This window comes from Camellia sinensis, chromosome 11, assembly GCF_055761805.1.
Source record: "Camellia sinensis isolate YWXY chromosome 11, ASM5576180v1, whole genome shotgun sequence".
NCBI lineage: Eukaryota > Viridiplantae > Streptophyta > Magnoliopsida > Ericales > Theaceae > Camellia > Camellia sinensis.
The window spans coordinates 36740379-36764399 of record NC_138971.1 but is presented as its reverse complement, the minus strand read 5'-3'; the positions used below and the strand labels follow the sequence as shown (position 1 = coordinate 36764399).

The window sequence follows — 24021 nt, the reverse complement described above, 5'->3', positions numbered from 1 at the left end:
TTTGACCAGGATATAACAATGTATCGATATTATCAAAATGCAAACATTTTCCATTAGACTTGTGGATTTTTTACCCTTTGAAGTATTCGGGAATGGTTAGGATTCCTTATATTTGAACAAAGCTGTATCATGTAAATTGGCAGGGCCTTCAAGACGCCTGCTAGCTTACTTGGTAAGAAAAGTGGTAATAATATCAAATGCTTGGATTCAAGGTTCCAATAAAGCTAGGACTGTCTTCATGCCCCATTGGCACATGCCCCTTTTTATTTATTCATTTATTTATTATTATTAAAATCATTAATGCAACTTGTTTGTTATTGAAACTTACGTTTGATCCTCACTTTTGTGGAGAAAAACTGGCAGTGGTCCTGAAAAAGATAACATTTCAGATGCTCCAAATGGCTTCACTCACCATATAAAATCCGTGGTCGAAAAAGAACTTTCTCAGTCTCCATCAAATCATATGTTTGGTTACCTTAAACTCTTCTACGATGGTGTAGTATGTTTTCTAAAATTTTTTATTTATATTATTATTTTTAAATTTGAATTTCAATGGTAATGTTGTTTCTTTATTGTAACGCCCTCAAAATTAACCCATCATATATATATCATTTACATGCATTATTCAAAGAAAACAATTTATTAATTCATTCATCAGGGTATTACTAAATAAAAGCATTACATGTAACATCAAATAAAATGCCCTACAGGCTTACATCTTTCCAAGCCAACACTTGGATACAAAAATATGAGTTCTAACTCAATACAAGAAAAGCCCTAGGCTTGAATGTTTACATGTACTAATAAATAAAGACATTTAACTAAAGAAAGTCTTCTTCAAAATCCAGAAACCAAACCCTCCCAAGCTAAGTCCTTGGAGGTAGCTTATCACCTGAACCTGAAAATGATGTTCCCATAAAGGGTGAGCCACAGCCCAGTAGAAATATACTAAACCAAATATAAGCATTGAATAAAGCAATAGCATTCAATAATTGGTTAACCGAGATAATCAGTTATATCTTTAAACAGTTTCATGACATTAATGTCTAAGACACGTTTTACTTTCCAATATATTAATTCAATATGGCTCAGAACCTGGCCAAACTTACAACAGTGAACTATATACATCAAATTCACATTCTTCCAATGTCAACAAACAAATGAGACTCAGGCTCAAATCAAAACACTTCATACTTCCAATTTGATACACATTTTGGTGCTGTATCAATAAAACACTTCAATATAAATAAGCACACATAATAGTGATGCTAATGGAGTCCATCCCCTATCTCCTCCCAAACAAAATCCGGTTTAGAGGTCCATCCCCTATCTTCCCCTAAACCGTGGAGTACATCCCCTATCTCCTCCCACACAAAACAATGTATGTAAACACATAACAAATAACACACAATCAATACACATAATGTCTGTATTAATTCAGCAGTCAAGATGAATGACTCAACCAATGTGATTAGTTTCAGTTATACTTAATCCACATGCATTGTCTACAACAATCACGACTATCCTCCACCGATAGCCCAAAACAATTATTTCTAGACTTGGAAATAAATATATCAACAATTCAACAGGCGTGTGATTTAAATTATCCAACTACACCATTTAATCAATAAAATTTCCAATTTCATGAATTTAACCAAATTCCCCAATTCCCTTAAATTAATTATACAAATTAATTAATTAATACAACAAGGGTTTTTCCCAAAATTATCAAAGTAACCCCAACTTATCAATATACCAAAACTTAGAACAAAACTTATAAAATGGAGTAGGAAATCCCTACCTCGAAGAAATAGCCCCAAAAGAGAAGATGGAGATGAAGACCCAAACTTCAAAGTGATCCAAACTACCAACAATTCAAATTAAAACGAAGCCCTCGACTCACACACTCTTTTTAATGAAGGATCTAGGGTAGAAACACACCCTAAGTGGATCAAATCTAAGAGAGAAGGTGTGTAGAGGGAGAGAAAACTCGTAACTAGGGTTATTGGAATATGAAAGTGTATGAAAAACAGATCTGAAACACGCTGCTGCCTATTTAAACCTGACAGGCTCGCTCGAGCGAAGACTTGGTCGCTCGAGCGACCAGACACAGAAAAGATATGCTCGAGCCAAGAAATCCTTGCTCGAGCCAACAACCCAGAAGCTCGCTCTAGCGAAGGAAACCTCGCTCGATCGAAGAACTCAAACCCTCAGGTCTGTAACCAGACACACGCTCGAGCGAAGGAACTCTCGCTCGAGCGAAGAACGAACTAGCTCGCTCGAGCGAAGAAAATCTCGCTCGAGCCAAAAACCACTGCTCTCAGGTCTAACCCAGACGCAGTCGCTCGCTCGAGCGAAGAAAAGCTGGATCGAGCCAGAAGACACAAAATACAACCCTCGCTTGAGCGACCAATCCCTGGCTCGAGCGAACAACCCAAAAACTGGACAGCAACACTTGGTTCACAAATCCAACCAACCTGAAACAAACCTGCCCAACTCATCCTATAACTCCAAATGAGAAAATAAAAGACGACAACAACAATTATACAATGGTAGAATATACGGAACCTAAGTCCGAATTCAATAATCAAATGGAAAAAGACCGGGGTCGCTATAACCTCTCCCCCTTAAAAGAATTTCGTCCCCGAAATTAAGCATAAATTTTTGAAAACAGGTTTTTCTCAATTCCCACAGATATTATATAACAATAGTAACAACTTGACCCAAACTGGTCACTTCATCACTTTATCAAGAGGCATCTCATAATATATATAAAACAACATATATTTCAGCCTGCATCACTATTATGCATTATTCCTTTCAATGTTAGCAATTCCCATATCATATTCAATTGCATGATATATACAACACATTTAACAATGTAATCAACATATGCAATGTTACACTAAACTCCTATAATGAAGCAAGTTTCAAGATACACCCATTTACCAAAACATACTCAATGTTTTACAACTTAAGACATATGTAAAGCTCTTAAGTTCAATAATATAACAGAATCTAATTATAAGATTACAAATTAACAAACATGTCCGGATATTTCTCGCGGACTTCCAATTCACGTTCCCAAGTGGCTTCCTCCACTCCGTGATGTTTCCACAAAACTTTGACCAAAGGGATGGTTTTGCCTCGCAAAACTTGATCCCGCCTATCCAAAACCTGAACCGGTCTCTCCTCATACGAAACATTCTCGTCAACCACTAAATCGGTCCAATCCAACACATGTGATGGATCCGGCTCATACTTCCGAAGCATGCTCACATGAAACACGTCATGTACTCCGGACAACTGCGGCGGCAAAGCTAAACGATAAGCAGCCTCGCCAATCCTCTCAAGGATCTCAAACGGACCAATGAACCGAGGGGACAACTTCCCGCTCTTCCCAAATCTCATCAAACCCCGTCTAGGTGATATCTTCAGAAAGACATGATCACCCACCTCAAACACCAAAGGTCTCCTCCTACGGTCGGCATAAGATTTCTGACGACTCTGTGCTGTAACAAGTCTCTTACGGATAAGCTCAACTTTCTCCGTCGTTTCCCTCACCAACTCCGGACTCAACAGAGGTGCATCACCCACCTCGGCCCAACAAACAGGAGATCTACACGGTCGGCCATACAAGGCCTCAAATGGTGCCATACCGATACTAGACTGGAAACTGTTGTTGTAAGCAAACTCTACCAATGGCAAGTGCCTCTCCCACGACCCACTAAAGTCCAGAACACACCCTCGAAGCATATCCTCAAGGATCTGAATGGTACGCTCAGACTGCCCGTCAGTCTGAGGATGATAAGCCGTGCTAAAGGTCAACTTAGTGCCTAAGGCACTCTGCAAACTCTGCCACAACCTGGCAGTAAAACGAGGATCTCTATCTGAGACGATCGTCACTAGGACCCCGTGCAATCTCACTATGTCCCGAATGTACAGGTCGGCAAGATAATCTACCGAATCTCTCACGCGCATCGGAATGTAGTGCGCCGACTTAGTCAACCGGTCTACAACCACCCAAATAGCATCACTACCCCGCTGAGTCCTCGGAAGACCCACAACGAAGTCCATAGTGACGTGTTCCCACTTCCACTCGGCAATAGGCAAGGGTTGCAACAAACCCGCTGGCCTCTAATGTTCGGCCTTCACTTGCTGACAAGTAAGGCACTTAGATACGAAAGCTGCCACATCTCTCTTCATACCCCGCCACCAAAACTGGCGACCCAAATCCCGATACATCTTAGTGCTTCCCGGATGCACCGCAAGGCGTGAATGATGAAACTCCCGGAGTACCTCCTCTCAGCAAGACTCCGGCACAAACAGACGGTCTCGGTATCTCACACTCAGGTCGGAATACACCGTCAAACCCTTCTCAACCTTCCCACCGGAAATCCTCTCACGGAGAGATTCTACCTCAAGATCACCTCTCTGAGCCTCTAACACTCGAGTCACAAGTGTAGGCTGAACAACAACAAAAAACAAGGCCGCAGCCTCAACGGATTCGCCCAGAAGTAAATCAAACTCCCCAAGTGCACCCAACATCTCCCATTCTCGGATAGCTATACTAGCTATGTCACCAACAGGTTTCCTGCTAAGGGCATCGGCCACCACATTGGCCTTTCCCGGATGATAATGCAACTCAAAGTCATAATCCTCTATAAATTCCATCCACCTCCTCTGCCTCAAGTTCAAGTCTTTCTGTGTAAACAAATATTTCAGACTCTTATGATCCGAGAATACCTCAAATTTCTCACCATAAAGATAATGCCTCCAAATCTTCAAGGCAAATATCACAGCTGCTAACTCTAGATCATGCGTAGGGTAATTTTGCTCGTGAATTTTCAACTGACGTGAGCCATAGGCAACTACTTTCCCTTCTTGCATTAACACACAACCCAGACCCTCTCGTGAGGCGTCACAATAGACTGCATAACCCAACCCTCTCTCTGGAATAATCAATACTGGGGCGGTGGTTAGTTTAACTTTCAACTCCTGAAACGACTTTTCACAAGTCTCACTCCATACAAATTTGACTCCATTCCGAGTCAATCTAGTCAAAGGCAAAGCTAATCTGGAGAAATCTTTCACAAACCGACGATAATACCCAGCTAACCCCAGAAAACTGCGGATCTCAAACACACTCTTAGGCCGTGCCCAATCTTGCACCGCCTCAGTCTTGGATGTATCAACAGACACTCCTTTCCCCGAAACTACATGGCCTAAGAACTTGACCTCTTCTAGCCAGAACTCACACTTCGCAAACTTAGCATAAAGCTTATGGGCTCTAAGTAACTCAAGCACCACTCTCAAGTGTTCCTTGTGCTTCTCCTCAGAAGGTGAATAGATAAGGATGTCGTCCACGAAGACAACTACAAAACGATCTAAAAATTCCCAGAATATCCGGTTCATCAAATCCATAAACACTGATGGTGCATTGGTGAGCCCAAATGGCATCACCAGAAATTCATAGTGGCCATACCGCGTATGGAATGCCGTCTTCGGAATATCCTCCTCCCTGACTCTCAACTGATGATAACCCGATCTCAAGTCTATTTTCGAGAAACAACGGGAACCCTTCAACTGATCGAACAAATCATCTATACGAGGCATAGGGTACTTATTCTTAACCGTAGCCCGATTCAATTTCCGGTAATCTATACAAAGTCTCAAAGCACCACCTTTCTTTTTAACAATGAGGGCCGGTGCTCCCCATGGCGAAACACTAGGACGAATAAAGCCCTTGTCTAGTAACTCCTGGAGCTGAATCTTCAACTCAACTAACTCGGCTGGGGCAAAACGATAAGGTGCCATAGAAATCGGCGCCGTGCCGGGCACTAGGTCAATAGAGAATTCAATCTCCCGATGCGGTGGCAAACCAACAAGATCCTCGGGAAAGACGTCCGAGTACTCACAAACCACCCTTGGCAACACAATCTGAGTCTCATCATCCTCACTAATCGAAAGGTTAGCAAGTAGACCACTAAGCTCACTCCGTCCTCGTGGAACATACCCCGGTGGCAACACATCACCAACCCGGTCCCCCAGAAAATGAAAATACTCTCCGCTCACGGTACAACAAGTGACCCTCTGGCGGTAGCAATCAATAACTGCCCAGTAAGACGATAACCAGTCCATACCCAAAATAACATCGAAGCCCTTCATAGGCATAACTACAAAGGAAAATGGGATTCTATGATAATCAACCTCTATATCACAACCCCTAACACCTTGTTTGAAAATCAATTCACCCCCAAGAGGTGACACTACACAAATAGGAGATACTAACTGTGCTAACTCCAACTCCAAAACAGATGCAAATGCAGTAGACACAAAGGAATGAGATGCACCCATATCAATCAAAACATTAGCAACCGAGTTGCAAAACAAGAAGGTACCTTTCACAACTGATGGTGCTGGCACAAGATCCTGCGCGGTAACAGCGTACACGCGCCCAGACGACCTCTGATCAACCTGCTCACCCCTAGGAGCATAAGATTGCTGTACCGACTGGGACGATGAAGCCCCCTGATTGGCCCTCGAGGCCTGACCTGACTGAGCTGGCTGCTGACCCTGAATCGACCTCAAACCAGATGCACCAGGTGTGCCACCCAACTGCGGGCAATACCTCTTCATATGCCCTGGCTGACCACACTAATAACACGAGAGTGGCTGGCCTCTACCCTGACTCTGGCTCTGAGATCGAGCCGAAGATGATGCTGCTCTCTGCACTCCTCCCCTCTGAGGACAAACTGGAGACTTGTGGCCCAGCTGGCCACACTTGAAACAGGTAATGTCTCCCTGACTGCCTTTCCCCGAACTAGCACTCGGCACAGGAAAAGTCGATCTAGAAAAGCTACCCTGAGACTGCTGAGGATTAAAACCCTTCTGTCTCCTACCATCACTTTGACCATCCTGACTCCTCTTGGAGCCCTTCTGTCCTTCCTCCTCCTCCTGCATCATGATTTCCATGTGGGCTGCAGCATCAACCATACGCCCATAATCCCGAATCATAGTTCCCCCAACTCTCAGCTTGAGGCCACGCCTCAACTTCTTCTCAAACTCAATACAGCGGCGTTCCTCAGACGCCACCAACTCAGGTGCAAACCTGGACAAGCTAGTAAATGCAGCCTCAAACTCGGCCACTGAAGAGCTCGACTGCCTAAGCTGACAAAACTGGTCCCTCAGCTTCTCTCTAACTGCAGGAGATAAGAACTTTTCCTGGAAAGCATTCACAAAAGCCTCCCATGTACCTCCTATACGACCCTTAGTAAACTTCCACCACTGACCCGCATCCCCTTTCAACTAGAAAGATGCCAAGGTCACTTTCAACCCTTCGTCTTCGATGCCAAGCATCTCAAACGTCTTCGTTGTCTGTTCGAGCCATTCATCTGCCTTAAGCGGCTCTTTAGGATCACCCACAAATTCATCCGGATTAGACCGGAAGAACTCCCTCTTCAGAAAGGAAGGTCCTGCATCTACAGCAACATCCCGAGCTTGATTCTCAGCTCTGAGAATGCCTACTGACTCCCTGAATGCCCCTGCTATCTCTCGGGCTAGAGTGCCCATAGCCTGCTGGCCTACTGGCTCGGCCACATTGGCCTGGCCAATTCCCTCCTGAACTACCGGAATCTCCTCTGGCACAGGCACCTCCTGCCTACCCGGCCTACCACGCCTACCGCGTCCTTGTCCTCGTCCTGACATCCTAATAAAGGAAACAAAGACATTAGCACATTAATAAATGTGCCGAAGCTAAACACTCGCGTCTTAATGCATTGGACAACAATAATTCATTCCACGTAAGCACATAATCACATAAGCACCAATGAATTTCATTCCCGGATAATGATAGTCCCAATGCGTTACTATAGTTCCGGTTGGAAGCAGCAGTGATCAAGTGCCTTTCCAACAAGACTACTAGAAACTCAAGGGTCCAATCAACATCCTAGGAACTACATTCCATACCCACATAATCACATAAACATGTTATCACATAAGCATACAACATTACACTAAGTCTCTATCAAACGAGACGAACCCAATGTGATACTAATCACTTCCCACGTACCCAAAGTATTCAAACCCGGTACGCTCTGATACCAAGTTGTAACGCCCTCAAAATTAACCCATTATATATATATATATATATATATCATTGACATGCATTATTCAAAGAAAACAATTTATTAATTCATTCATCAGAGTATTACTAAATAAAAGCATTACATGTAACATCAAATAAAATGCCCTACAAGCTTACATCTTTCCAAGCCAACACTTGGATACAAAAATATGAGTTCTAACTCAATACAAGAAAAGCCCTAGGCTTGAATGTTTACATGTACTAATAAATAAAGACATTTAACTAAAGAAAGTCTTCTTCAAAATCCAGAAACCAAACCCTCCCAAGCTAAGTCCTTGGAGGTAGCTTATCACCTGAACCTGAAAATGATGTTCCCATAAAGGGTGAGCCACAGCCCAGTAGAAATATACTAAACCAAATATAAGCATTGAATAAAGCAATAGCATTCAATAATTGGTTAACCGAGATAATCAGTTATATCTTTAAACAGTTTCATGGCATTAATGTCTAAGACACGTTTTACTTTCCAATATATTAATTCAATATGGCTCAGAACCTGGCCAAACTTACAACAGTGAACTATATACATCAAATTCACATTCTTCCAATGTCAACAAACAAATGAGACTCAGGCTCAAATCAAAACACTTCATACTTCCAATTTGATACACATTTTGGTGCTGTATCAATAAAACACTTCAATATAAATAAGCACACATAATAGTGATGCTAATGGAGTCCATCCCCTATCTCCTCCCAAACAAAATCCGGTTTAGAGGTCCATCCCCTATCTTCCCCTAAACCGTGGAGTACATCCCCTATCTCCTCCCACACAAAACAATGTATGTAAACACATAACAAATAACACACAATCAATACACATAATGTCTGTATTAATTCAGCAGTCAAGATGAATGACTCAACCAATGTGATTAGTTTCAGTTATACTTAATCCACATGCATTGTCTACAACAATCACGACTATCCTCCACCGATAGCCCAAAACAATTATTTCTAGACTTGGAAATAAATATATCAACAATTCAACAGGCGTGTGATTTAAATTATCCAACTACACCATTTAATCAATAAAATTTCCAATTTCATGAATTTAACCAAATTCCCCAATTCCCTTAAATTAATTATACAAATTAATTAATTAATACAACAAGGGTTTTTCCCAAAATTATCAAAGTAACCCCAACTTATCAATATACCAAAACTTAGAACAAAACTTATAAAATGGAGTAGGAAATCCCTACCTCGAAGAAATAGCCCCAAAAGAGAAGATGGAGATGAAGACCCAAACTTCAAAGTGATCCAAACTACCAACAATTCAAATTAAAACGAAGCCCTCGACTCACACACTCTTTTTAATGAAGGATCTAGGGTAGAAACACACCCTAAGTGGATCAAATCTAAGAGAGAAGGTGTGTAGAGGGAGAGAAAACTCGTAACTAGGGTTATTGGAATATGAAAGTGTATGAAAAACAGATCTGAAACACGCTGCTGCCTATTTAAACCTGACAGGCTCGCTCGAGCGAAGACTTGGTCGCTCGAGCGACCAGACACAGAAAAGATACGCTCGAGCCAAGAAATCCTTGCTCGAGCCAACAACCCAGAAGCTCGCTCTAGCGAAGGAAACCTCGCTCGATCGAAGAACTCAAACCCTCAGGTCTGTAACCAGACACACGCTCGAGCGAAGGAACTCTCGCTCGAGCGAAGAACGAACTAGCTCGCTCGAGCGAAGAAAATCTCGCTCGAGCCAAAAACCACTGCTCTCAGGTCTAACCCAGACGCAGTCGCTCACTCGAGCGAAGAAAAGCCGGATCGAGCTAGAAGACACAAAATACAACCCTCGCTCGAGCGACCAATCCCTGGCTCGAGCGAACAACTCAAAAACTGGACAGCAACACTTGGTTCACAAATCCAACCAACCTGAAACAAACCTGCCCAACTCATCCTATAACTCCAAATGAGAAAATAAAAGACGACAACAACAATTATACAATGGTAGAATATACGGAACCTAAGTCCGGATTCAATAATCAAATGGAAAAAGACCGGGGTCGCTATATTTATGATTGGTGTTACTGTCCATGAATATAGATTTAATGTACCCACACATGTAAGTGTTTTACAATTCTATAGGGGATTTTTTTTCATTTTTAATTGATCTATTTAACTAAAAACTGAAGCATTTCAATGTGACGTTAACATTTCAGCACAATTTTACTGATGGGATGGCTTTGGGAAGTGCTTTCCTCCTTTTTATGGATCAGTTGGTGGGGTGGTCAAGAACTCTATTTCTGCTTGCACATGAGCTTCCTCAAGAGGTTCGCTTCTTCCTCTTGCTCCTTCATTTTCTATGGAGATTTTAATAAAGAATAATGACTATTTAATTTTATGTCATTATATTGATATCAATTTCAGATAATAAGTTCTTTAGCTAGTTAATTCTAAAGATTCGGAATGGATCTTCATACAGTACATCGTTGTATTTGCATATTATAAGTGCATATATATTAGTAATTTTGTGTTGTCACGAAATTGTCTTCCTTGCTAAAATTCTTCACTCTTTTGCCTAGCTTAAGGATGCAAGCATGTGAAGTGTCCTGTTTCCTACAAAAACATGTGAGTTGATGGGTTATTTTACTCCATAACTAACTGCGTATATTCTACTAGGCTTGATACTGGCTCTTATCTATTGCAGCATCTTCTAAAATTATATATTGTGGGTAGAAGTGCAATATTAATTAGACTTATTAGATGAACGTTGTTTCTGGTTCTTTTCTTATGATAAATATGATTGTTTACCCTTTGTCATTTTGGTCTCTGTAATTTCAATTAACTCGATTTTGTCCCTTAATTTTAAATTGTGTCAATTAAGTCCAATTGTAAACAATCGTTACAATTTTTTATGAAAATTTCGCATGTGCCTCACCCAACCAATTTTCAGGTGCATAATGGTCCATTCAGCTGTCTCTCTCTCTACTCTCCACAATGATTGTTTCTTTCTCCCCAATAACCCAGCACAAACCATCCCCAGTTTCCATCATCAACACCACCTATCTACACCATGCACACCACCTTATTCCATCACTGCTGGCAATCACCACCATCTTCCACCCTCCCAAACCACCGCTTCTGCCAACCAAACCCTCTTCTGCTGAAACCCCTCCACTGCCATTGCCACTAACTACCATCAGCTACCATCAACCACTCTGTCAACCATCACCAAAACCCCCTTTTTGCCACCCAAACCTTCTTCCGCCAGCTTGAAACCCACCTCATCAACATCATCCAACAATCGCCTAGCAATAATAATAATAATAAAATAATCATTTAACAACCTCAACCCTCTCCACTGCCACTTCCATTAGTCACCATCAACAACCATCCCAACCACCAGCAAAGTCTCCCTCTACTACCCCATTACTGTGAAACTCCTCATCTGCCAAATTACCCCCTTTCAGCCACAACAAACCCGCCTTTCTGCAAACCACTCTGTTTGTCAAATCAATTTTACCCTCCACCGCAAATCAATGGGAAAAAAAAGAGGGAAGATAAAGTGAATGAGTTAGAGGAAGAGGGGGAAAAGGAGAGGAAGAAGATCGACTGAGATTGACTTTGCCATTGTCATTGAAGATCTTTGCCTCTGCTAGAAAGATAGGTTGCTACCTCCTCGTCGCCATTGTTGCGTCGTGCTCCTCCTTTGTTGCGTTCATCCTCAACACCCCTTCTCCATTACCTAAATCCCTCTTCCGCTTCACCTTCCCTACCGCCCACCAACTGTCTCCTCTCTCTCTCTTTTTATATATATAATATTAGTTTTGAGCAAGTTAATTAAGTGTAACAGGTGATTCTAAATGCACCTCATTATACCCCTAAATGAAATTACCACAAATCCTCAACTATCTTCTACCCTGGCTAACTGGTGCCACTAGCAGCTCCGATAGCCACCTGAGTCCCCTCCCTTTCCAACTCCTCTCCCACCCTCTCCAACTCCACCCGCCATCCCCCAGTCGCTCCCCACGCTCCATGCCCCCTCGCCACCCCACTTGGGCGATCACCCCATCCCTTTTTCCTCACCTAGATGCCGTTGCTGCCAGCCACACCCACCCTAGAATTCTCCTCCGTCCTTGCTTCCTTCCCCTTCATTTGAAATTTTAGAGCACCGTCACCAAAAAGATGCTAGTGCGGACGTATACCACTAAACAAATAGTGGTGGTTAGGACATAGACCACCGAACCAAATTTATGGAGATCGCATTGGGCGGCAGTGGTCATAACGGCTGGTGCGGAAGGAAATTGAGAGAGGAGGCGGGGTTTAGGGGTATAGTTTGACGGGTAAGGAAGGGAGCTAGTGTCGGGCTGCAGGGAGGGAATGGGAGGTCGCTGCGCATTGTGGGGAGGGACGGGGAGATGTTGCCGGAGATGATGAAGCGGCGGTGGTCGTGGTAGTGGTGGTGTGGAGGGTTTGGGATGGATGAGGGTAAAGTTGGTGTTAACTAGGGTGCTCAAAGAAAAAGAACAAAATTTGAATTCAAGAATTAGGATGCTCAAAGAAATGAGATGTCCAACCACAAGTTTGAGGTGCATTTAGACGCACCGAAGTGTAGCTTACAAAGTTGGATGGGGTATGGGCGAATGGACTATCTTACCCTTGAAAACATGGCGTATGTTGTTCACGTGTGAAATTTCAGTGAAATTGTAACCACCATTTTCAATTGGACTAAATTGACAAAAAACTTGAAAGTAAGGTGCAAAATTAGGGTGCCTCTATTTACACACCATAATTTATCTCAAGGCAAACTACTTCTAAGAGCACACGTTTAATAATTTGGTAAATATATATTTTGCTCATCACACACCACAAATTTACATATTTATCCTTACTCACGCACCCATCCACAACAATATACACATAAACTCCCATATTTACCCTCACTCACTCACACACCCTCACACACCTACCTTCTTCCGTCTCCCCCCCTCCATTCTCAGTTTCAGCCAGTGAACACTGTGTTGGTACTTAACACAGAGTTAAGCAGTGGTGAAGACGTTGTGCTCAAGTAAAGCAGTAGGTGAGTTCTCATTCCACGGACGCATAGTTCTGAAAAAAGGAAAAAAAAAATTATAACTATTCAGCGGTACGAACAAATGTAAGTTGTTCGATTATAGTTTGTTGAAGAAATGTAAGTTGTTCAATTGTAGTTTGTTGAACAGATGTAAGTTGTTCGATTGTAGTTTGTCGAACAGATGTATGTTGTTCGATTGTAGTTTCTCGAACAATGACATATTTTTCACCTCTGGTTAACCGAACAACGGTTTACCACTCATAAACGAAAACGAAGACAGAAACAACAAAAAATAACCTTTTCATTGCTCCATTGTTCCGAATGAGAATTGTCAGATGCATCCTTCATTGAATCCAATCAAAATCTTCAATGATACTATATTTTTGATTATTTATTGAAGGGTTTTTTACTTTGGTTTTAGGATTTTTGGATTCTTAACAGAGAAGATACGTAAGGAATAAGTTTGAAATTGATGATTTATATTATATTTATTCTTGTCCTTTATGGTAAATACACAAATGGTGTGTATCATAACTTGTCCTTTATAGTTATTTCACTTAAGGTTAAAATTGTAATAAAAAATAAATTAATTATTGGTTTGCCTTGAGAGAGAAGGTGGTGTGTAAATAGAATGACCCGCAAAATCAAGCGAGTTGAAATTACATGACCAAAATGACACAAGGGGTAAAGTATAAGGACTATTGGTGCAATTTTCTATTATTTTTATGTATACATCAGAAGTGCAGAATGAATTGGATATTCATAGTGTGATTAGCATGATATTAGACACTTCATATTATTAGTCCGCATGTTAACATAATTTGTCTTAAAGGAAATATTTGATCTAAATTTTGTTAACATATTTTTGTCGTGTGTCATTAAGGATTTGCCATGTTGGCATAGTTATATTTTGTTGTTATGAACGCCACATTAGAATATAATCATACTTTGGGCAACAATAATCTTGTATTTCATCCTTAAAAACTTTTCATTTTTTAATTATAAATGTAATTAAACTTTCCTTTGATGCTATTTCTTTTGTTAAACCATCGTGTGCAGATAGGTGATTTTGGAATCTTGGTAAGCTATGAAGCACTAACACTGCAAAACAAGTGCCGTATCCATGTTGGACACATAGACATGTCGAGGTATGGGACACACCACTACTACAAAAACAGATAAAGATCACACTTTTTTTGTGTGATGTATGTTATTTAATCACACCTTTTAAGTTTTATTAAAGTGTGATCTTTCGGAGTGTGATTAAAAGGGGTCATTTTTAATCACACCTTTTAAGAGTGATTAATAACATTTAGATCACATATTTTAAGTGTAATTAAAAATATTTAGATCACACTTTTTAAATGTGATTAATAATATTTAGATTAATCACACATTTTAAGTGTAATTAAAAATATTTAGATCACACCTTTTAAGTGTGATTAATAACATTTAGATCAAACCTTTTAGTCGCCCAAAGCTCATTCGTGAAAAAATAAATAAATTACACTCACTAGCTTCTCATTTGCTCTTGTAGAGATTCGAACCATCAACCCCTCTCACACCATAAACCTTATACAACACACTATTTCCACCACGCCTCTATAATACCATATGATTATATATGCAACATATATTTTTTATGTAGTACATAGACCCGTATTAATATAAAAGTATATATATAAAGATAATTATTTTTTATTGAACATAATTTATGTAAAAATAAATTATTTACTAGAAAAAAAGAGACCACTTTTAGCGACTAAACATAATTTTAGTCGCCAATTCTATACTTTTGGCTACTAATTATTTTTTAGTCGTTAAAAAATTTAATTCCCGGGTTAAAATTACCACTTTTGGTGACTAAACTTCTTTTTAGTCGCCAAAAAGTCACATTTTTGGCTACTAAACATCTTTTTAGTCGCCCAATGCCTTAGTTTTGGCTATTAAATTTTTTTTAGTCGCCAAAAAGCCTCACAAAAAGGGGAAAACAAAGGAAAAAATACTCACCAACACCATCGATTTGGTGGCCGAGCGGATGGCTTTCAGCTCGGTGAGATGATCGTGGTGTTCCATGTCAGGGGGCCAGCACACGCTCTTAGCTAGGTTGAAGGCGAGCGTGTGGTCTTTGTCTGCCACCATTGAATCAGTGTCTCGAATGGCTCGGTTCCGGTGTGATAACTTCGGGGCCCACTCAGAGGAGCTAGCTCGGTCAGAACGCTCAGGCTGTGGGCTCGGTGGTGTGGTTTGGGGAAGCACGGTTTCATCCTCGTCAACAAGGCATGGCTCGGTGGTGGAAGTCCGAGCACGCTTGCTTGGCCGAGATGAGGACGGCTGAGCGGTTAGAAGGGCTACCACGGCCTCTTGTGTCTGGTCGGCTTGTGGTACCTCGGCCTGAATTGTTTCGGTGATGAGGGCTCTTACTGCTCTCTTTTTGGCCATTTCTTGTTCTGCAATTAATGGTATCAGGTTGATTTGAGGTAGTGTTGGATCTGGTTCAGGTGAGGGTTCCAAGAGGAAGTCTATCACCTTGGTCTTCCTCCTGCTGCTGTATCTGTATGTCGGTTCGAAGTTGAGTAGCTGGGCCCAACCTCGTTTGCGATATCGAAGCGCGGTGCAGAGTGCGTCTAGGTTGGGATAACTATACTGCGACTTTAGATGGTCCAAATCTGCATAATGGAAAAAGCCAACGGTTAGCGCGGTGCCAAACTTATAAACAGAGCAAAGAAGGCACAAAACTAAGCCGAGGTAATTATACCGGCTACTCCTTTATTCCAGTTGATGCGGTCTCCTGGTATTTGGGCTTCCTGGTCCTCAAAGTTACCAGAAACCCAAAAAAAATTGTCGTCATTTACATCTTTGTTTGGGGTGTTCTTTATTGTCTTTTCTTGGCGGCGTCGTATTCTTAGGTAATATACCCAGCCATCTTCATTCTAGCCAAGGGAGTATTGGTGGAATAGTTTGGCTAAACCGAGCTTAAGGCCAAGCCGGCGATTTAGCTCGACGATGCCGGTTATTATTCTATATGAATTGGTGCTAAGTTGGGTTGGGCATATCCTAGTTTGCCTAAGGAATTCACAAAGAAAAGGTTGAACAGGGAATCAGAGTCCGGCTCCAACAATGGAAAGGACAGTGAAGGGAACGAAGCCCAATTTTCCCCATGGAGTCATGTCTAGCTCGGCTAGTGAGAGGTGGATGTCACCAGGGATGTTGTAGTCCCTTCGAAACTTAGCTATAGCCCCTGGAGAGTTTACTAAAAATCTATATTTACCCATGTGGATTTAAATTAGGTAAATTAGCTCGGTGTTGAGAAGGAGTGGAGTATCTCCGTTGAAGCGTTCAAAGAAGTGCCTGGGCAACCTAAGTCAGTCTGCAAAGTGAAAAGGAAAAGTGTTAAGCACAGATCGTTGGACCGTGCTAAGTATAAAGGCAAAATAGGTATAAACCTAGCTCGGCTATGAGGGATACTATCTATTTTTAGTTCGGTTGGTGCAAAGGACTTCAGCTCTGCTAAATGAAACTAAAGGTTTGGCACGTAATTCTAGTTCGGTCATTTGAAGAAATTATCTAGTTTGGCATGAAGTTTCAGTTCGGTTGTTGAAGAAGTTATCCAGTTGGGCTGGATGCACACCTAAAGAGTTCCCTAGTTCGGTTGTACCTAAGCCTAGAGTTGCCCAAACAAGTTTTTTGCCTGGTCACACCACGATTCTAGATTCAAACTTCATGCTTTTTGAATCCAGAAGGTGTGTTCTTAGGTACGAACCTGTGATTTGGGGGTTTGGTTTTTGCGTACTAATTGTTCTTACCCATTTCATCAAAGCTACAGAGTATGTTTTGTATAATATATGAGTATATGTATCTATACTATACGCATTCGCAAAAATAAAACAAAGGGCAGTGATTCAGTTACTTATCACCTCGAAATGGAAGATTAGAGATGGGAATAGCAAGGGTGTTGGCCAAGAATGCAAAGCTCTACAGATGCAGTGAAGACGTGAGAAAAAACTCAGAGGGCCAACAGAGAGAAGACGAACAGGAGTATTTTCATTTGAAAATGTAAGGTCTTTTGTATAAAACGTGTGACAAATGCGAGACTGTTCAAATTTTCCAGAGTACGAGGACGGCGCAAATAGTTGTACTTGACCAATGGGAGACTGCCACGTGTCCATACGAATAGGAAACGATTCAGATGTACAGACTGAAAGGACATTATGAGCCGGACTAGTCAGCAAACCGGTAGGAAGTGACCTCGGTTGGCTTGACAGCTTTAGCTCGGCTAGAGAAGAATAATCCCAAGTCATGCGGAGCAAATGGAATTAAGGGGCAACTGAGAGGGTAATTTGTGAACAAATTAGGCCGAGCTAAGGAAGGGCCTTCTTTGTAAGTTGGGTCGTACAAATGGGCCGGGGTAAGGGTTGACGTAGCTCGGTCTTAGAGCTAACGAGGTGGACCTAGGTGAAGCTGGACCGAGCTAAGCATCGTGCATAGTAGCGCCGAGCTAAGGTCGCCATTAGGCATAGTTGGATCAGTCTTAAGTAAGTAGCTCGGTTAGAGTATGCCAAACCGAGGTACAAGTAGTGAAGGGAAGATCCGAGCTAGGTAGAGCTCGGTCAAGCCTGCCACTTAAGCATGGCAATACTAGCTCGGTCGTTTGGTCATACCACCAAGCTAGAACCATCTCACTTGGTTTAAGCAGTGAGGGGGGTGTTGAAGGATAAGCATTATCTTTGAGGAGTGTGATTCCTAGGAGGACTCTACATGGAGGAACAAGAGTCCTACTAGGATTGCGCCATGCGAAACCTATAAAAGCTCACAACATAACCTATGTACAGGTAACACAACTTTGATTCTCGAATACACAGAGCTTTTGTCTATTTTGCTGACTTAGGCATCAGAGAGGTATCCGGCACACACCCGCCGGCTAGCTCACGTTTGTGTTTTCAGGGAGTAAAGCGACGACGTTTGGAGGAGCGCAGACTTGATCAGCAGGATTATACGAGAAGATAATTTCGTGCTCATATAGTCGAAACGATCAACGAAAATGTTTTCATCTTCTAAAAGAAAAAATGTTCGCCACCTAAATTAGTTAAACCGAAAACGTTTTTTGTTTGACCTTATTTAATTGTTGTACCAAATGCTTTTTGATTTTTGGTGGGTGGCTTAAATTTTACTAAATAATACTAATTTATTAGATAAATTATATCGTTAGTCCCTATAATTTGCTCTTTGTGTCATTTTGCTCTCTGTCATTTCAATTAGTTCAATTTTGACATTTAATTTTAAATTTTGTATCAATTTAATCTAATTGATAATGTTAATTATGATTTTTGAAAGAATTTGGCCACTGAGTTTGTTGAGGTAAACTCACTAAATTGAATGAGTTTATAATCTTGTCTATAAAAGTATGACACGTGACGCTTAAGTGCGCATTTTATTTATATATATATATACACTAAGGCCGTGATGTTTAAGTTTTATATTTTGATAATTTTTTAAAAATTGGAATATTGTTCTATGAAATTGAATAGAATAAATCATTAGATATATGATAGAATTATGTGGTATGATATGTATTATTTTTTGATTTGTTATACACCTAATGATGCATTCCTTCCGAATTTAAAAAAAAAAATCATGATGTATAGTTTTTCTCAACAGCTAAATATAAAACAAATACTAAGAGAATTCTTCCATCTAAAAAAAACTACTACGATAATTCACTGAACTAATAAATAAGCAAATATATATATAAAAATGACTAATTTTATTAACATATAAATCATACTCGCATAACAAATGAACAATTTCATTAATAAGTAAATCATTAGGTAAATTAACAATTTTTAATGATATGAAAAATATTTTTCAGTTAACCATTTTGCTAATAAATAAATTATTAAGTCAATCAACGGTTTTTAATGATATGAGAAATATTTTTTAATAAAAAATTTTGATAATTTATTATTGCATAGGAATTTTTTTTTCCCTGAGTATTGTGTTAAATTAAAATTTTTAACAAATGATAGTTATAATTTCTAGTATTATAGGACTAATTCATATTTTAAACAAATCATATGGGTGTATTTGTAATTTGTTAAAAAATAAAAGATTTATGTTTCATAATTGACCATGAATGTTTACGTAATTATGGAAAAACCTATTTCATAATTGACCAAAAATGTTAGGTATATTTAAAATATGAATCGGTCCCATAATACTTGAAATTACAACTATCGTTTGTTATAAATTTTAATTTAACACAGAAAAAAATATTCTCCTATGCAATAATAAATTATCAAAATTATTTATTGAAAAATATTTCTCATATCATTATAAAATGTTAACTGACTTAATGATTTATTTATTAATAAAATGATTAACTAAAAAATATTTTTCATATCATTAAAAATTATTAATTTACTTAATGATTTACTTATTAATAAAATTGGTCATTTGTTATGCGAGTATGATTTATGTACTAATAAAATTAGTTATATATATATATATATATTCTTCTGCTTCTTTATTAATTCAATGAATTGTCTTAGTTGTTTTTTCTAGATGAGAGAATTATCATAATATTTGTTTTATATTTATCTGTCGAGAATAGCTACACACCATATACATATATATATATTTATAAATTCGGAAGAAATGTTAAAGACTCAAAAATTCGCCCAAAATGATATGGTAATAGAATTGAAGTCTACATCATTAGGTGTATAACAAATCAAAAAATGATATTTATCATACCGCATAATTCTATCATATATGTAATGATTTATTCTATTCAATTTCATAGAACAATATTCTAATTTTTAAAAAATTATTTAAATATAAAATTTAAATATACTGTAATCATAGTTCGTGCCTTGCACGGGCCTTTTCAACTAGTATATATATATATCTTAATCGACTGGACCGTCCAATGTCCAATTTCCATTTTGTGGGTATAGTGATCTCGGTTTTGACCTGACACTTGTGGTAGTCCGGACTCAGGTTTATGATTTCTGAATGTTGTTCATTGTCGTTTTCCCTTTTTTCCTCTTTAAATTTGGTTATTTGGACATGTTGAGCGTGTTCGGAATGGGTCGGTTGCTTGGTTTTCAAACCTTATGCTGCCCAGATTTTTGGTCTTCCGCTCGAGCGGCTCTTCTTGCGCTCAAGCGGGATTTGCAAACTCTCAGTACTTTGCGTGTCTGCAAAAGTACAGGAAGAGTGTTTTCTACGCTTGAGCGACATTTCCTACGCTCGAGCGGTTTGTCTGTTACCTACAAAAGTACTGGATATGTGTATTATGTGCTCGAGCGGGTCACTTCTTGCGTTCGAATGGAACAACTTATTGTGTCTGACGTTCGAGTGGATTGTGCGTATATCAGTTTGCGAAAATGACTTTTTACATTATTTTTTTTGGATCTTTTCTTCCAAAAATCCTAAAGTGAGACACTCTCTCTCTAAAATACTCTCTGTCTCTCTACATTTTCTCCTAGATCTGTTGATCTCTCTACCCTATTGTCTTTGGGAAAAGGGTAGAGCATCTTGAGAGCTCCACTTTGATCCGATTGGAGTTTGATTTCGGTGTCGTTGAAGTTTCGTCCATGCTCCATTGTCTTCTAAACTTGAGGTAGGGACTCTCTACACTTTAATATGAGTTTTAACTTAGTTATAGGTTATTGTGTGAAAATGGTGAGATTTGGGGGGTGTTTTGAGCAAACCTAGGGTTTGGGTTCAAGTTTGGAAAGAGGGGTTTCTATGTGGGTGTTATAAAAATGATTATGGGGTTTGGATATGAGGTCTTCTTGGGTTAAAATGGTTGATTTTGCCCTTTGGGTTAATATTTGGAAAATGAGGAGTTTTGCCCTAAAATATCTTGGATAATTATTTTGTATAAATAATGAAATTGGTATGAAAAATGTAATATTGGGAGGATGTATACATGAATGGTGTTATTGGATTTGTTTAATCACTCACCTATGGAAATTTGATGACTTGTCTATTATAGAGATTGTATATCTGTTTTGAATTATCTGCTTTGGGCTATCGGTGAAGGATAGTCATGATTGTTGTAGACATTGCATGTGGATTAGGCGAATTGAAACTAATCCCTTAACCATTATCATTGAATATGATTATGAATGATATACATTGTATATGTATGATATTTGGGAGGAGAAATGGGATGGACTCCATTGAACTAAGTTGGCTTGTGTGTCTAGGGTGAAAATCCTGAAAACCATTTGTATACATGGTACCAATTCCCGCGGACGAAATTTTCGTAAAATAGCAAATAGAAGTTAATGTATTTGTATGATGATTTTATCTGTTGGAAACTTCTGAGGTGTAACCTCTGTTGATGGGTTAAATGCAGTGGATGTATCTATTGAACCAAAATGAATGAATTGAGATACGAGTTTGGCATAACATGGGTTTTGGAAAGAGTTATAAAGATTTTGTCGTAGGATAATGAACATATGCATCATACTTATATCTTGTTGATTCTTATATATTGTGTTAGTATGTTTTTACTGGGCTTTGGCTCATGCCTCCGTCGAGACAGTAGTTTGGGGAGATTTAGAGCAAGAGCTTCCTTTTAGTTTATTTATTTTGTATAGCCAAGGACTAAGTTGTATTGAGTTAGACTCTTCCTTTTGTTGTAACCAAGTAATGTCTTGGAAAGATGTAAGCCCGTAGAGCATTTATTTTGTTGATTATTAACTGATATTACATGTTATAGATTTAGGATGGACATTTATGAATGTATATTGCATGTGTTATCTTTTGTAATACGAACTCTGATGAATGAAAGCATATCAATTCTGTCATATTCACTTCTCTTATTAGTTGGATTAGTTGCATTTATTTTAGCGGCATTACAATGGGTTAGTCCAAGCTAGCCTTACTAATGTAAATAGTTCATATTGTAGATTCTAACAAGATGATCATTTAGGTTTAAAAAAAAAATTGTATTAATCAAATGGTAGTCACGTGATCGGATCATGTTTATTCTAAAAATAAATCAAAAAATTAATTGCATTATTAACCGTTGATGTGTTATATTAGGATATTTGTAAGATGATGGGTCATACAAATATCTTCATATCCCTTTTCTAGCTAACCCAAAATATATATATATATATATAGCGATCCCGGTTGTCCCTTTACTGTTCTGTTGTATTCCGGACTCGGTTACGTGATGTTGGTAGTGGTACACCTTGTTGTCATCCTTTAATTCCACTTGATTGAGTTCTAGAATGTATTGGGCAGAGTTGTTACAAGTTGGTTAGGCTTTGGTTTCAATTCTTTGTTGCCCAGATTTTAGGAGGTCCGCTCGAGCGGGTCCTTTTGCACTCAAGCGGAGATTGCACGCTCCCAGTTTTTCGTGTCCCTGCAAAACTTCTGCAGGTGTGGTTTTTACGCTCGAGCGGGTTTCTTTACGCTCGAGCGGTGGCGCTTGAGCGGGTACTTTGGCGCTCGAGTGGGTAGTACCTTTGAGTGTAAGTTCTGGGAGGGGGAAATCTACGCTCGAGCGGACTGGTTTTCGCGCTCGAGCGGATGTGCTTTATTCTTGTGTCTTGGCGCTCGAGCGGGTCTTATTGCGCTCGAGCGGACCTAGTTTTTGTTCTTGACGCTTGAGCGTTGTGTTCTCCGCTCGAGCGGGAATGTCGTATATCAGTTAACAGCTGGGCATTTTAAAATCACTTTTTACATTCACACTCTCTCTCTTTCTTCTCCAAAGCGCCATTTGAGAGCTTCTCTCTCTAAAACCTTGCCTTCTCTCTAGGTATTGATCTAGTAGGAGTTGTTTCCTCACCTTTGGCCTTTACAAAAAAAGTTGTTGATTGTCGAGGGCTATCTTTTGATCCGAGAAACTTGTGATTTGGAGCAACTTCGTTTTTATCATCTTCTTCGTTGGGTGTCAACTTTTGAGGTAGGGATTCCTACTCACTCTTATGGTCTTTGACCTGGATTTTTGGTTGTTTTGATAAAGTGTTGAAGTTGGAAAAATTTTGGGACTTAGGGTTTCAAAATGGTGTTATTGATGTTGGTTGTTGCAATATAGACCATTGGGTCAATATTGGCAAATGGGTTAGAAAACACTAATTGGTTGTATAAATTAATTGATATGATTAATTCGAGAAAATGATGGTTATATGGAATTGAGTTGGAAATAATGAAATTGCCTCATTATATGGTTGAATAGTGGAGTTAGATTTGTTAATCGCTCACTTTTGAAAACGTTGATATTTTATCTGTTGGAGCTTTTATTATCTTTTTAGAAATAATTGCTTGGGCTACCGGTGAAGGTTAGTTTGATTGTTGTAGACAATGCATGACGATTAGGCAAACTAAAACTAATCAATTTGATATGTCATAGAGTATGACGGTTGATAGAATACATTAACGTTATGTATTGATTGATTGTGTATATGACCTTTGTGTATATACATTGTGTGTGTGGGAGAAGATAGGGGATGTACTCCATGGTTTAGGGGAAGATAGGCGATGGACCTCTAAACCGGATGTTGTTTGGGAGGAGATAGGGGATGGACTCCACTGATACAGCTCATATGCTTGTCAGATAATGTATTGATATAGCTCATATGCTTATCTTTGGAAGTGTTGATACAGCTCATATGCTTATCGTTAGAAGTGTTGATATAGCTAATATGCATATCTGTTGAAATGTGGATACAACTTGTATGCTTATCTGTTGAGATGTTGATACAACTAATATGTTTATCTATTGAAAAATGGGAAATGTCTAATATGAGTCACTGTCTCATAGAAATGGTTGGCCAGGTTCTGAGCCGTTGATGTAAATTGTGAAATTGATAAGAAATGGAAATTGAAATGA

At 39.4% G+C, this 24021-nt stretch overlaps 1 long non-coding RNA gene across 1 annotated transcript in view; it reads left to right on the top strand.

The window, feature by feature from the left end:
- Nucleotides 1-14312, top strand: part of LOC114300930 (uncharacterized) — a 332986-nt gene extending 318674 nt beyond the window's left edge. Inside the window, exon 7 of the long non-coding RNA XR_014343752.1 lies at nt 14226-14312. This is a non-coding gene — a long non-coding RNA (uncharacterized LOC114300930). The remainder of the gene's footprint in view (nt 1-14225) is intronic.
- Nucleotides 14313-24021: the final 9709 nt, after the last annotated feature.